General features: G+C 34.3%; 1 protein-coding gene across 1 annotated transcript in view; it reads right to left on the bottom strand.

The window, feature by feature from the left end:
- Positions 1 to 13,147, bottom strand: part of LOC150094736 (cell adhesion molecule Dscam1-like) — a 298,945-nt gene that overhangs the window by 208,090 nt on the left and 77,708 nt on the right. The gene's annotated exons all lie outside the window — the stretch shown is intronic.

Genomic DNA, 13,147 nt, shown 5'->3' with positions numbered 1-13,147 from the left:
CCAATTGGAGGCAAAATGACAGCCTCGAATAAGGACAAATTCTCAGATGTTATCACCAAATCCAATATTCTCGATCCATGAGTTACCTCAAAAAAAAAAAAAAAAATACTGTCTGAACTGTAAGAGTTTTAATTCCCTTCCCGTACATGACATCTCCAGATTCAAATACATTTCCCTTCCAACAAGCCTCAAGCTTAGATGTAAGCAAATCATCTATCATTAACAATACCCCACCACTTACCACTTATTTTGTTCTGCCTGTCTTCTCTAAAAATAGAACTCTTACACTATATCATATTTCATCAACCAAGTTTCCCTGATACCAATTATACCTGGCCAAAATGCACTAATCAAGGATATAAATTCTTCACACTTGTTTCTGCTATTCTAGCATCTGTGTACAAACATACCTGAGATACCTAGACACACCAGACCCACTTACACCTGTGATCTCCCAGCACACAGTCACCTGATCCTAAAATTAGTTTTCCTGTTTTTGTATATCAGACCACACTTGACTCAATACTTCCTTCAAACACCGAACTCCTAATATATTTACATGAACACTATCCTACAAATATAATCGATTTTTTCCCCTCAAACTAACTCCATAAATCAATGGATTACACACCATTCTTCCTACACAACTATGAAAATTGATTTATCTGTGATCATGGCTCTTCTGTTCAATTCATTCTTATCATAACGCAACAATACACCTACAAGCTTCACTTTCTCCTCTTTTTCTACAGCTTCTTTCAACAATACTTTTACATCCTCTCTCGTTCCATTTTTCCCTCCCTTCAGATCATTTGTACCTGCAAACACTATCGACTCATTCACTTTTCCAAGTTGTTTTCTAATATCCTTGATTTCTACCCTAGGAAAACATGATTTAGTCATTAGCATCATATACACCTTTTATCATATAATCCCCATATAATATTGCCCTTTACACAATTTTCCATATTCTTCTGACTCTTTTCAAGACCTTCCCTTCCTTATTCATCCGTTTTAGTCATCAAACCTTGCAACTGTTAAACTTTCATACCTTTGGCTATTTATCTCTTTCATCCATCTGATTATCTTTTGCTCTCACATCTGATCTAGTAGCAATGGTTAATCCTATATGAAGCCTCTTACTCCTGCCATGCACTCTAATCAATTGAAACTTTATGCATTCCATCTCTTCTCTTACCAGTTTCATGTTTTTTCTAAACAATAAATCCTAGATAAAGAATGGCCAGAAACCAATGATGCACTGGACACTATATCTAATATCTAATATATACTGTGGATGATCATTTAAAAACTTAAGCTCTGCATATGTTATTTAAGTTTATTGACTGACTATGGAAATGAAATAAATAAATCTTCACAATTAATTATTAAGAATGCTACAAATTATCAGTCACTTTTTTGCAGACAAGCTTATGTTCATTATAAGTCAGATGATCTGGCAGAGTGAATAGGATAGACAGATATCAGAAACATACATGATGCTGATAAGAAATAATTTAAGGAGTAGTATCATAGATTTTATATTGTTGGAAATTGGACTTCTGCAATAAGTCTCCTGACTTCATGTGGATCTTGAACAATTTATATCCATTACACACTGAGGCAAAATGGTGACTAATAATTCAACAGATTTAGGAAACACGATTCAAAAAACTTTCAGATAACAGCAACATAAATACAGCTCATACCATATACATGCCAAATTAAGGAACTATATGACAATGAATTTAATACTTCTGAGAACAAAATAGCCTGGTTTGAAATCCACTGCTGTTTATTTGAATAACAGGAGCAATTTCTTTCAGAAAACAGTTATTTTAGAGGCTATATAGTGAGACTTCATTGATGGGTCAATTTCATGGGGGAAGGGGGGCAATGTAGTCATGCTCTACAGTTTTTTGGTATGCTATAAAATCGAAGTCTTCCTTCTTCTTTGGTGCATCAATCCGAAGATTGGTAATTATAGCAGCACATCAGAACATCCTGTCTTGTGACCTCCTTTTTATCTCTTCATAACTCTTAGCACCAGTTAACATCATTATGTTATTTATATGTGAAATTCTTGGTCTGCCTCATGGCCTCTTTCCATCTGCAGTCCCCTTCATTATTTCTGTAATCAGTCCCCCATGCCTCAAATGGTGTCCAATTAGGCTTTTTCTTCTCTTATTGATGTATTTCATTAATGACCGCTCTTCATGAACTATATAACTTCTTCATTACTTTTCCTTTCTGTCCAATTAATTTTCATAGTCTTTCTCCAGCACCAAAGTTCAAATGCCTCCAACTTTTTGATGTCTTGTTTTTTTTAGGGTCCAGGCCTCAAAACCATTTTCAAAAAAAGGCTTCACTAGCCTTTTTTTTGAACTGAATGCTAAGTCCTTTACTGGTAAAAATGTTTCTTCTGTTATCTCTTATAACAAGACAGTCATATGCAGTGACGCACTCAAGATTTAATCTTGGGGAGGGGGGTCATGTTAAGTAGACGATTTGAGAATACACACTACGCATTGCATACGACTTATGACTGAACATCTGCAGTGATCGCCAATACATGATACCCCTGATCTCCTTTGGTTCGGCTCAGTCCCGAGAGCTATAGGGTATTCTCACCTTATGTGATCGCTAATTCATAAGTAGCATAGAAATAGAAGACACGACACAACATAAATAAAAAATAATTGATTTTAATTAGGAAAAGATTTTTGGAAAATTTTCTAGTGTTTTTTCCTTTTTCTTTTGGGGGTGCCAGGGTCCCTTGGCCCCCCCTCCCTGGTCATATGTATGAGGTTATAATTACAAATGTGCCATGCAACAGCACTTCATTTTCCCACCAAGTTCAGTAAAATGCATTACCTCCATAGAGGGATATTAATACAATAATACTAGCCTGATAATTTTTTTAATTGTTAATTCCTTTTACTAGTAAATAAAGCTCACTACACTTTTAAACTTTACTTGGACAACATGCACATATTTGAATGTTTTACGTAATTAAAAGTACAGATGAAACTACCCAACTAATAAATCAGAAATCTCAAACATCTTATGCTCTTTCTGAGAAATATACATATCCGAATTTGTTAAGCTGCTAATTCACGTACTAAAGAAAGTACACACACACACACAAAAAAAAAAAAAAAAAACATTATAGACTAAAAAGTATGTTATATTAAGTTGCATTACAAACCACAATAATACCAACGTGCAACTTCGGCATACAAAGTGAAGTTCTCAAATTTATTATTCCGATAACTTTTTTTATTTATCATATTATGTCGTTAAATCTGTTGCAACAACTTAGCTTTAGGAAGGAAATTCTAATAGAATTTCCTTCATAAATTCTATTAGAATTTATGAAGACTAAAAAATTCCTTCATTATAGACTAAAAAGTATGTTATATTAAGTTGCATTACAAACCACAATAATACCAACGTGCAACTTCGGCATACAAAGTGAAGTTCTCAAATTTATTATTCCGATAACTTTTTTTATTTATCATATTATGTCGTTAAATCTGTTGCAACAACTTAGCTTTAGGAAGGAAATTCTAATAGAATTTCCTTCATAAAGCTATAGAATGTTTATTATTAAAAGGCAAGCCATGTAAGAACAATTCCTATGAAACTAATTTTTAAAAAAATAAGTCTACAAAAAGATAAATAATAATAAATAAATCCTTACCTGAAGAAAACTATCAAACAAAACATAAAATCACAAGTGTTCTGTACCATTTGCAAAATGGTATGCCAGCTTACTACAGTACTGCCAATCACATCAAATTTTGCTAACCCGTACTGATAAAGCTGATTGTGTAAAGTTTTTTGTCCACTGTCGTCAAAACGAAATATGCTTGTAGCAAAATCACTGTGGCTATTCGCTAATTTGCGAAACTAGTACCAAAGAGTTTACTTGTAAATCTTGACGGTTAAGCGACGATGTCATTAAATGATATCCAACTTTACATTTTGGCGGGAGAACAATCGCGATACAATTTTCTTGCGAAAACCGGGAAGGGAGTATTAAATCGACAGAGGGCTTCTCTGGGTTGTGCATTACGGTTGCGGTATCCTAAGAAAACTCCAAAAAGGCACATTATGTTCCCGAATGTTCGGGAGGGGCGAGATAAGAAATCGTAGTTATGCCACTTCCGGTAGTCGAATAACAGAACACGTGGTAAATAATAAGTACTGTGGTGGACTCGATTTTGTCGTAGCTGCCAACAACTTGCAGCAGGAAGGGAAATGGAAAACGTTGCATATAACACATGACTGTGAAGGAACGAATATACTATAGTTGAAAAATAACAATCATGTTACTCGTTTAGTCTGATTTGCTTGCTCGGCAGTAAGCAAGCAAATGTACATATTTGCTTACTGCCGAGACAGTAAGCAAATGCGTACTGCTAGACGATGGCCAAGGATTAAATTGGTGCTCCTCCTCCCTCCCCCTCAAAAAAATCGTGATATCTTGTAAATCCAAACCTTGCTTTCTCACTACCGAATCCTTTAATGACAACCGGCAATCAACATTTCGAAATGGGTTGGTGGATCCTAGATTTCTTTTCACTCTTGAATTAGTAACGTGGGAGTCACATAAAACAACATGAGTGGGTTTTTCTTTTTATTAATTTTATATCTTTAAAAAAAAAAATTCAGAAAAATCCTGTTCTACAGACCAAACGGAACTTTTTCTAGCCACTTCTGATGCCCGAGTCTCGCATCGGGCTGGAGAGCGGATAAGCTAACCACTCGAGGCCAAATGGCAGTTGTTTCGAATTGACAGCCGAAACATAAACGTCATTAAACTGTTAAATTATTCAGTAACGACTAAAATTACAAAACTAAATAAAGGGGAAAAAATTAAAAGGTAAATGCAAGGGGGAAATCGATCAGTGGCTGAAGCCCCATAACAAGAGGGGAAAATTCAAAACAGAAGAATTTCATACTGAAATATGAGTTCTCCATTTCTCAGCAAGGAAGGAAGAATTTTGTGTAATATAAAATAACAAAAACTTGATACATTACCATAAAAAAAATGCAAGGCCAGAATCGTGTGTGTGTTATTTTGGTCTGCATTAAACAGGAAGGACATTTAACTTAACCTATGTGGATAAAATGGAGAGATAAATCCTAGTTTGGCTCTGAGTAATTTTATGTACTTCTCTAACACACACACACAAAAACGACACAGAGAGCGTCGATCCTTTTTTTTTTTTTTTGCGAATGCATATCTTTTTCTTTTGGAATGAGACCGTTAGGCTTTCTATGGCCAAATAGGTTTTTATGACCATTTAAGTTTTCTAGAAGTATATTAACAAAAAATTCAGGCTGGCCAAATGCAGATTATGTGCACTACCTGATGGGGAAGCGATTTCGCTTAATACCATAGGAACCTAATCGTCTCAATTCCGAAGAGATATGCATTTACAAAAAAAAAAAAAAAAGGGGGTTGGGAGGAAGCCCTAAGAAATTCATAAAATTAAGTAAAACGACTGCAAAGTGTTAAGCAATGTATAGTGCTTTTGTATTGTTGTTAAAATTTAAAATATGCCACTGTATTTTGTCGCGTTTCTAGACGGTCTGATGTTTTTTTTTTTTTTGTTTTTTTTTTACCAATTTATAAAATTAATTTAAAAAGCACTTAGAGATTTATTACAGTTCCAACTGACTTTTTCCTACAAATCAAGAACTATATATACTGACACTTTTATCACTAACGGTCTCTAGCGCGCGCGCGCGCACACACACTGTGTTCATATGCTTACCAGAACAGCAGCTCATCCAATGATCCTTCTAAGTATCCAAATGAAATGTGTTGTTTGTCTTCTTGGCAAGGCAACTCCATTCACAACTTGGTGTTAACGAGTAGCGGTCCTATGAACGCTGTCGAGTCACTTTCATTCTCAGGTTGTCTAGCATATAAAAATGCCAAGAGGATGATCGTGTTATTTACATTCTGCACGGAATAGCAAGCAATTAGATTAACCAATAACCAGCTAACTAGTTAGTCATTGGTTAACTTGACCAGTTTACTCCATTCTCTTATATAAACGTTCAATTTCTTCTTCACACATTTTCTACAGAATTTTTATCAATTCCTCCACTATCTACTAAATCTGTTAAGACACCTGTATTAATGAGTGTCTCTATCCACTCAGGGATCAATTCTAAGTTCACGGAATTGTTTTCTCTTATTATTTTTTTATTCGTGCATTTTCCCTACTGCTAGCCTTGGATGATCTTCCAACATGTGAAATGTGACCGAATATTTCCAGATTTCCCCCCCCCCCCCCCGGAGTGAGCCCAGATTTAGCATCATTATTGGACACATTTTCAAAACCCTTATTTCGAACTTAAAAAGTACAATTACGATTTTTTCTTCTGAATCATGATGACACTATTAATTTTGCTTCTCTTCAGTAGCAGTGTTTTGGGGGGGGGGGGACAAAACGTAGGATGCCAAAATTTCGCTCATTCAGAAGCTCAAACTTGCTTTCAGAGAAGAAACAACAGTTTTTACTTGTTTTTTTACAGTAGTGTTTCCTTGTTTAAAACAGAACTTGATATGCTGTCGTTTGAATTTTTTTATGGCATAAAAAATCAAAAATGTAAATAATCAGTCGTGCTTTATGTAATTGCTTAGGCTTCATATTTGAAATAAATAGAAATTGACGCAGCTGATTCCACTCTGCAGGCGGGTGTTTGTACTTAACTGCAGTGGTGTTGTCTGCCAACCAGTCTACTTTTTTTTTTCTTCTTCTTCTCGACCGAGTTTATTCTCCTCGACCTTCCACAACATACACACAGTATCAATGAACTACAGGTTGAACCTCTTGGATTTGAGATAATAAAAAGTATTTTTTAATTAAAAAAAAGATCATTTTTGCATATGAATCTCCATAGCACAGTTGGTAACGACATCCTTTGGTTGGAAAGACCTGGATTGGGATCCTGTTCTTAGAAGCAAAGACTTTTATAGGATTATTTCAACTTAAGGTGAGTTAGCCAGTCTTATACAAACATAAAATGATTTTTCCTCTCACAAAACGTACAGTAAATTAGCTTGAAAATCGATCTCTAATACAAGGTGGACCATAAGCAGTGGCAGCTCGTGGCTTTCGAAACATACATACACATAAAGTGTTTGGATAAAATATCAAAATTATGGTAAAAATTAAAAAAAAAATTAAACATGAAAAAATATTGTTTATTATCGATAAAATTATACAGTTTGGTATAATTCAAAATTACTTTAAAATAAAATATATTCTTCTTGTTTTGTTTCATGAAAAAATATTGTTTATTATCGATAAAATTATACAGTTTAGTATAATTCAAAATGACTTAAAAATAAAATCCGTTCCTTTATTTGTAATTAAAGGAATGGAGTTACAATTTTTGGACATTACAATTAAATTCTTAAATTGTAATGTCCAAATTTTTAAAGAGACAGAGTAAACACTATAAGCACTACGAACACTCTACTACTGGCACAAACTGAATATAAACAACAGTGGAACTGCGCGACACACAGTGCCGCATTACACTAATAGCTCGCATCTCACTATGACGTGCATATGCTTGCGCGCGTACCAATATGACGCTGTGGTAAACACAGTACTGCTAGCGTCCTTCACCCTCCTAAGTGCTACAAGACGGATTTTTATTATTTTTTTATACAAAATAAGATGTATAGGATTATTGATGATAAAATTAAATATTACAAGCAAATATAAATAAATTAATAAATATATTTATATATCGAGAAAAATTGGGGATGCTGCAGTTCCTATGCATGAGCCACCCCTGACCATAAGTCAAGAAGGATCTTAAAATAAGTGATTTTACATAATTAATAAAAAAAAAAAAATCTCGGTTCTGTATTTCATAATAACAAAAAAGAATAAAAATCATTAATTCTCCGCCTTATCGGAGAATTAATTATATTTATATCAAACCAAGTTATGGCTGGTCATTGAGCCAAACATTAAGGAGAAGGAAGCTGAATGCCTTCGCAAGTAAATAAGCAGTCCTGTGCGCGTCTAACAGGTATTAAATAATTTCCCTCACTTCAAAACACATAATGGGTAAAGAGAAGACAAATATGAAATGTTTAATGATGATTATGGCAATACCAAAAATATTATGCTGAGTAACTGTCAAGTAAAACGAAATCTTATAATGTATTTAGGAGTCCATTCGGTTCAGTGGCGCAGCGGAATGGTATGCTACGAAAAAATCTCAGCCTCAAGAGGAAGGGTTTCAAAGGTTGGGGAATATGTGAAAAAAATATATTGCACAAATGTTACTTCGTTTCAATTACTATATTTACATTTTTCACATTCTGCATTTCACTAAACCAAATTTTCGTTATAAAAAAATGAATATACTATTTTGTACATCAATGAGTCGTGCTTCTTTAATTTTAAGTTTCGCAAACTCTATAAACGAATATAAGTAGTCGCTTCCTGAGCTCAATATAAGAATATTAATAAACTAATCCATTTTGAATTTTACAGCTACTTTAAGAAGTTTTTTCATTACACAATATAATTATTGGGTATACTGCAACAAATAAGTAGAAATGCGTTTATAAATGTACAGTAGAATCATGTTTTACGACTTGCATAGCTTTTCAATTATAACTATGAAACGATCCACAGAAAAGATACGACAGCAATGCGTATCCTTCAAATCATTCACTGAAGATTTTAAATTTTCAGACTTCTAGATCACACTAGAAAATGAATTGCTGAACTCGTGTGTAAAGAGGAGCCTACCATTGAAGAACTTAAAAGTGGCAGAGCAAAGAACTATTGAATTCAGAAGAAATTGAAGAATCTCTTATTCTACTATATTACAGTGGATTCTGAAAGAACTGATTCCGGTTTAAAAATCTGGAAACTGATGATACAGATTTTGAATGGAGCTCAAGTCAGCCACAGTTAAGAATGCCTTGTGTGAAGAAAATTTATCGAAAATACCCCTCAGTTCAAATAATTGTAACTACATGAAGATTATTATTTTCATAAGCTGTAAACAATAATTACTGTAACATTTTCGCTTTTGCATTATTGGTGAATGCGTTTAGTATTTCATTATTATTATTTTTTAAGTACCGTATTTTAGTTTGGTGACCATTTCAGTGTCATAAATTATATAGTTCAAACTGAGGTTATTACGCTTCTGTAAATATACCAGGAGCGTAACTCAATTCATCACAATGGGCAAACAGGAAATTAGGGTTTCGATTTACGACGGCTCGCTTAGTGTCGGTTTCAGGAACCAGAAGATAAATAATTAATCATCTATCTTAACCATACTTCCTCTGTCTAGAGGGCTCCCGGCATAGTAAAGAAAGAGGAGAAGTTTCTTCTAAGCCAGCAAATCATTAAAATGGATCCAACGTTATTATCGGCCGATTTTAAAATTTTATCAATATAATTAAAGAAATTGCAGTGTCATTTATTTACAAACTTAATTCGTTACAGTTCTGCATTTTCAATGAAAGCAAGGAATAATTAACAATATGCTTCTAAATTAATTATACTCAGCATTATTTTTACATTTGCTCTAATGAATATCTCACTGAATCACAACATTAACAATGCCATATCAGATTTTGAATGTGATTCAAAAAATCTGATAAGGCATTCTTAATACAATGAACTAATAGAGCCTTGTTTCACTTCGGAAATAGCTGATTATTCTGTTTTATACTAAGAGTTCCTTTAGTTACGGCGAGCATGTATGCTAATAAGCATTTTATACAAAATTATTGTAACTTAATTTCACAAAACTTTTTACTAAAAATTTAAGGGCTTTCCAAGCATTTCTATTAAACGTGATGCGAATTTAGGGAAACAGAGTAAGTAATCGTGACATAAAGAAGATCGATGGCGAACACTACGTTAAGCTCTACGGTTAATGACCGCGGAACAAGTAACGTGGTAGAAGCGATGAGAATTTCGGTATTCCTAACAAGCAGAAATGCGGGGCACGAACTACTAAAAACAGCACCCACCCATCCTAAAAAAGAAAATTATCCGGAAAGGCAATGCATTCATTACAAAAATATTACGCTGGCACTTTGAGCTTAAGCATAGAGATGATATCTTGTGAACTTGCCATTTAACGCATTGTAATCAATAAATTATGAACAAAATCCGTAAATGCCATGATTATTTTCATGCAGCACTCTGAATTTAGCAAATCTGTAATAATACTGTGATATTATTTTTCTACGGGATAAAATGTTATAAACTAAGGGAAGGTGGGAAAACATCAAAAAAAGGTTACTACTACAGTGAGCTGAGAACATTTTAAATCATCTGACGCCCAAATCAGGCTGTCATTCTTGTTTTAAACCTGTTCTTAAACAGGCGAGTCGGTATTGAAATAATGTGGGCTTATATTTATTTAAAGAAATTATATTAAATATGCATTATTTTTTCTGCCAAATATACTGAAATATAAAGCTTCCAAACGGACTATACGAGTATACTGCGAAAGATTATATGAGTACAATCTTTCGCAGCGGAGTTGTAGGTATATTGCACTACTTAAAAAGACAGCGATCTTTGTTCAAAGGATTGTGTATTCGTCTTTTATTAGGCTTTTTTGTTGATGTTTTTTGTCCCTAAGGTGGGTTTGTTAAAAAAAATAACGTGTAAGGAAGTGGGAAATATTGCATAATTACCTATAATCCATTAAAAGTCTAATTACATATTACCCCTAAAGTTTGGAGAATGCTTGAAAAAATTTACCACATGAAATTTAGTACTATTGTCGAGAAACTATTTATTTGTGATTTAGAGATTTTTAAAGCTTAGTATGCTGCAAAATACTCAGCTATTTTTCTGTCTTTTAAACTTCCAGAAGTGCTTCTTGCACTTCCCGAATTTTAGGTCAGCGGGAAAAAAAATTCATTTAGTTGATTCCATTAAATTACATTTATATTAATTTTAACCAGTTAACATTTTAATCGGCCTGGTTGGCTAATTGGATAGTGCATCCGTTCTGAAAACAACAGGACGTGGGTTCGAATCCTTTCACTGTGGCATGAATACATGTTAAAATCTTTAGTTGGAATACAGTTCATCTAATGCGAGACCACTGAAGTGGTCTGTAGAGCAGAGTTTCCATATTATGACTCACAGTACTAGATTTACTACAAGTTTAAAACCTTTGTGGTAGGATAACGAAATGGAAGTAAATCGCCAATATTAATTGTAATTGATGTTATTCTTATTTCACCCAAACTTCTTACATTCCCATGTTATCTTCATAGATTCTCAAATCTATCATAGATGAGAATCTACGAAGGTTGATGCTCTCAGTCTACGATAGATTTGAGAATCTACGAACGTTGTAAATAACGTACTGAAGATACTGTCGCGACTGAGTAGGTAAAACATCACCAGCCGGCACCTAGGTGCTATTAATTGTACACATAGGAAATACGAATACCTACTCCGAAAGCAGAACAAGTGAGATGGAAAAGCTGACGAGCGTTAAACGAAACGCTCTTTACAAAACTATAGAATGGATGAATTACTAGGTTGCTGAAGGATAGAATGCTCAATGACTACCGAGTCTCTGGGAGGCACGTAATAACGTCTTTGCCGGATAAGTACACAAGGAGAGTAAACATTTCACCAATTTCAGGTGGTGGTTTGAGGGGGGGGGACGAAATTTCCAAGGATTCGTATTCAAGATGCTCATTCATTTCGAACGGCAATCTTGGGCATTATACGCATCGCTATCCCGTGATGAGTAAGACGGATTGCTGTGTGGTAAATTCTCACTATTTCAAAAAGCATTTCATGCTCGTTGTCCTCTTTCAGCCTTGAAGGCAGCCACGAACATTCCGTCCTCTTACATTTTTTTTTTTTTTTGTTCGTATCAGTGGCGCACTCAGAGGGGGGGGGCTGTCCCCTCCCAAAGAAAAAGGGAAAAAACTAGAAAATTTTCCAAAAAATCTTTTCCTAATTAAAATTATTATTTTTTTTAATGTTATGTCGTGTCTTCTATTTCTATACTACTTATGAATTAGCGGTCATTGCAGATGCTCAGTCATAGGTCGTATGCGATGCGTATTCTAAAATCGTCTACTCAACTCGCCTCCCCCCAACCAGATTAAATCCTGAGTGCGCTATTGGTCCGTATTGTATTTTTTTTTTTGTTTGTTTGACGGTTCCCCATTTCTATTTAATTCGCCCCTACTTCATTCATTCTGCTGTCTAAGAGGGCATTACGTTTCCCAAGAATACAGTTAGCAACATGAGCACAGGCGTGCTTCGGTGCCTAACCACGCGGTGCTGTCAGTACCCACTACCCCCAACTCTCGTTTCTGTTTTGATTTTCTATTCGATAGTTTCAGCAAAAAGGGAATGTGATTTTAAACATACAGACTAAATTCTAGAAATTATTTTATTATAAATTTACACATATTTCTATTTGGTGACTTAACATTAACAATAAGAGAAGGGGAAAAATCGTTGAACGGGGACCCTGTGAAAATAATTCTTTAGAATGCTATCATTTGTTATCTGCTATCATATCACAGTTACTGTTATATGATAGCAGATAACAAATGTTGGATTAAAGAAAGATATTTCTTTAATCCAACATGTCATCGCTACTGTTTAGAATTATGCGAAATGACTAAAGCTATATAGCATATCTGTTAACTGTGTGTATTATTTCATGTATATTCTCCCCCGATTTGTATGTATGGATGAAACACTTTGCTACTCTATGAGACTCACATCTATTTCAAACCCCTCAAGTATTTCTTGCGTCTTGAATGGAATTCAAAATTAAGTGATTCCCAAACGAATGGCAAATAAATATGGCACAATTCTGGTGACTGCGCTAAAGAAGTTTTGTCAAGAGGTACTAAGTATGCCTGTATTCGTGTATAGAGGCTTAAGTGCTGTGAAGACATAATGTTGGAGGTTTAATGGATTTTTTACAACACTCAGAAAGGATTAAAAAGAATTTAATACTTCCTATATTTCGTCCTAGTCACTAGGACATCCCCATAGATGTCCTAGTGACTAGGACGAAATATAGGAAGTATTAAATTCTTTTTAATCCTTTGATTGTTGTAAAAAATCCATTA

The sequence above is a fragment of the Typopeltis vanoorti genome, chromosome 21 (assembly GCF_054136105.1).
Source record: "Typopeltis vanoorti isolate ZY-2024b chromosome 21, IOZ_Tvanoo_1.0, whole genome shotgun sequence".
Taxonomy (NCBI): Eukaryota; Metazoa; Arthropoda; class Arachnida; order Uropygi; family Thelyphonidae; genus Typopeltis; species Typopeltis vanoorti.
The sequence above is the reverse complement of the archived record's forward strand: the minus strand, read 5'-3'. Positions and strand labels throughout refer to the sequence as shown.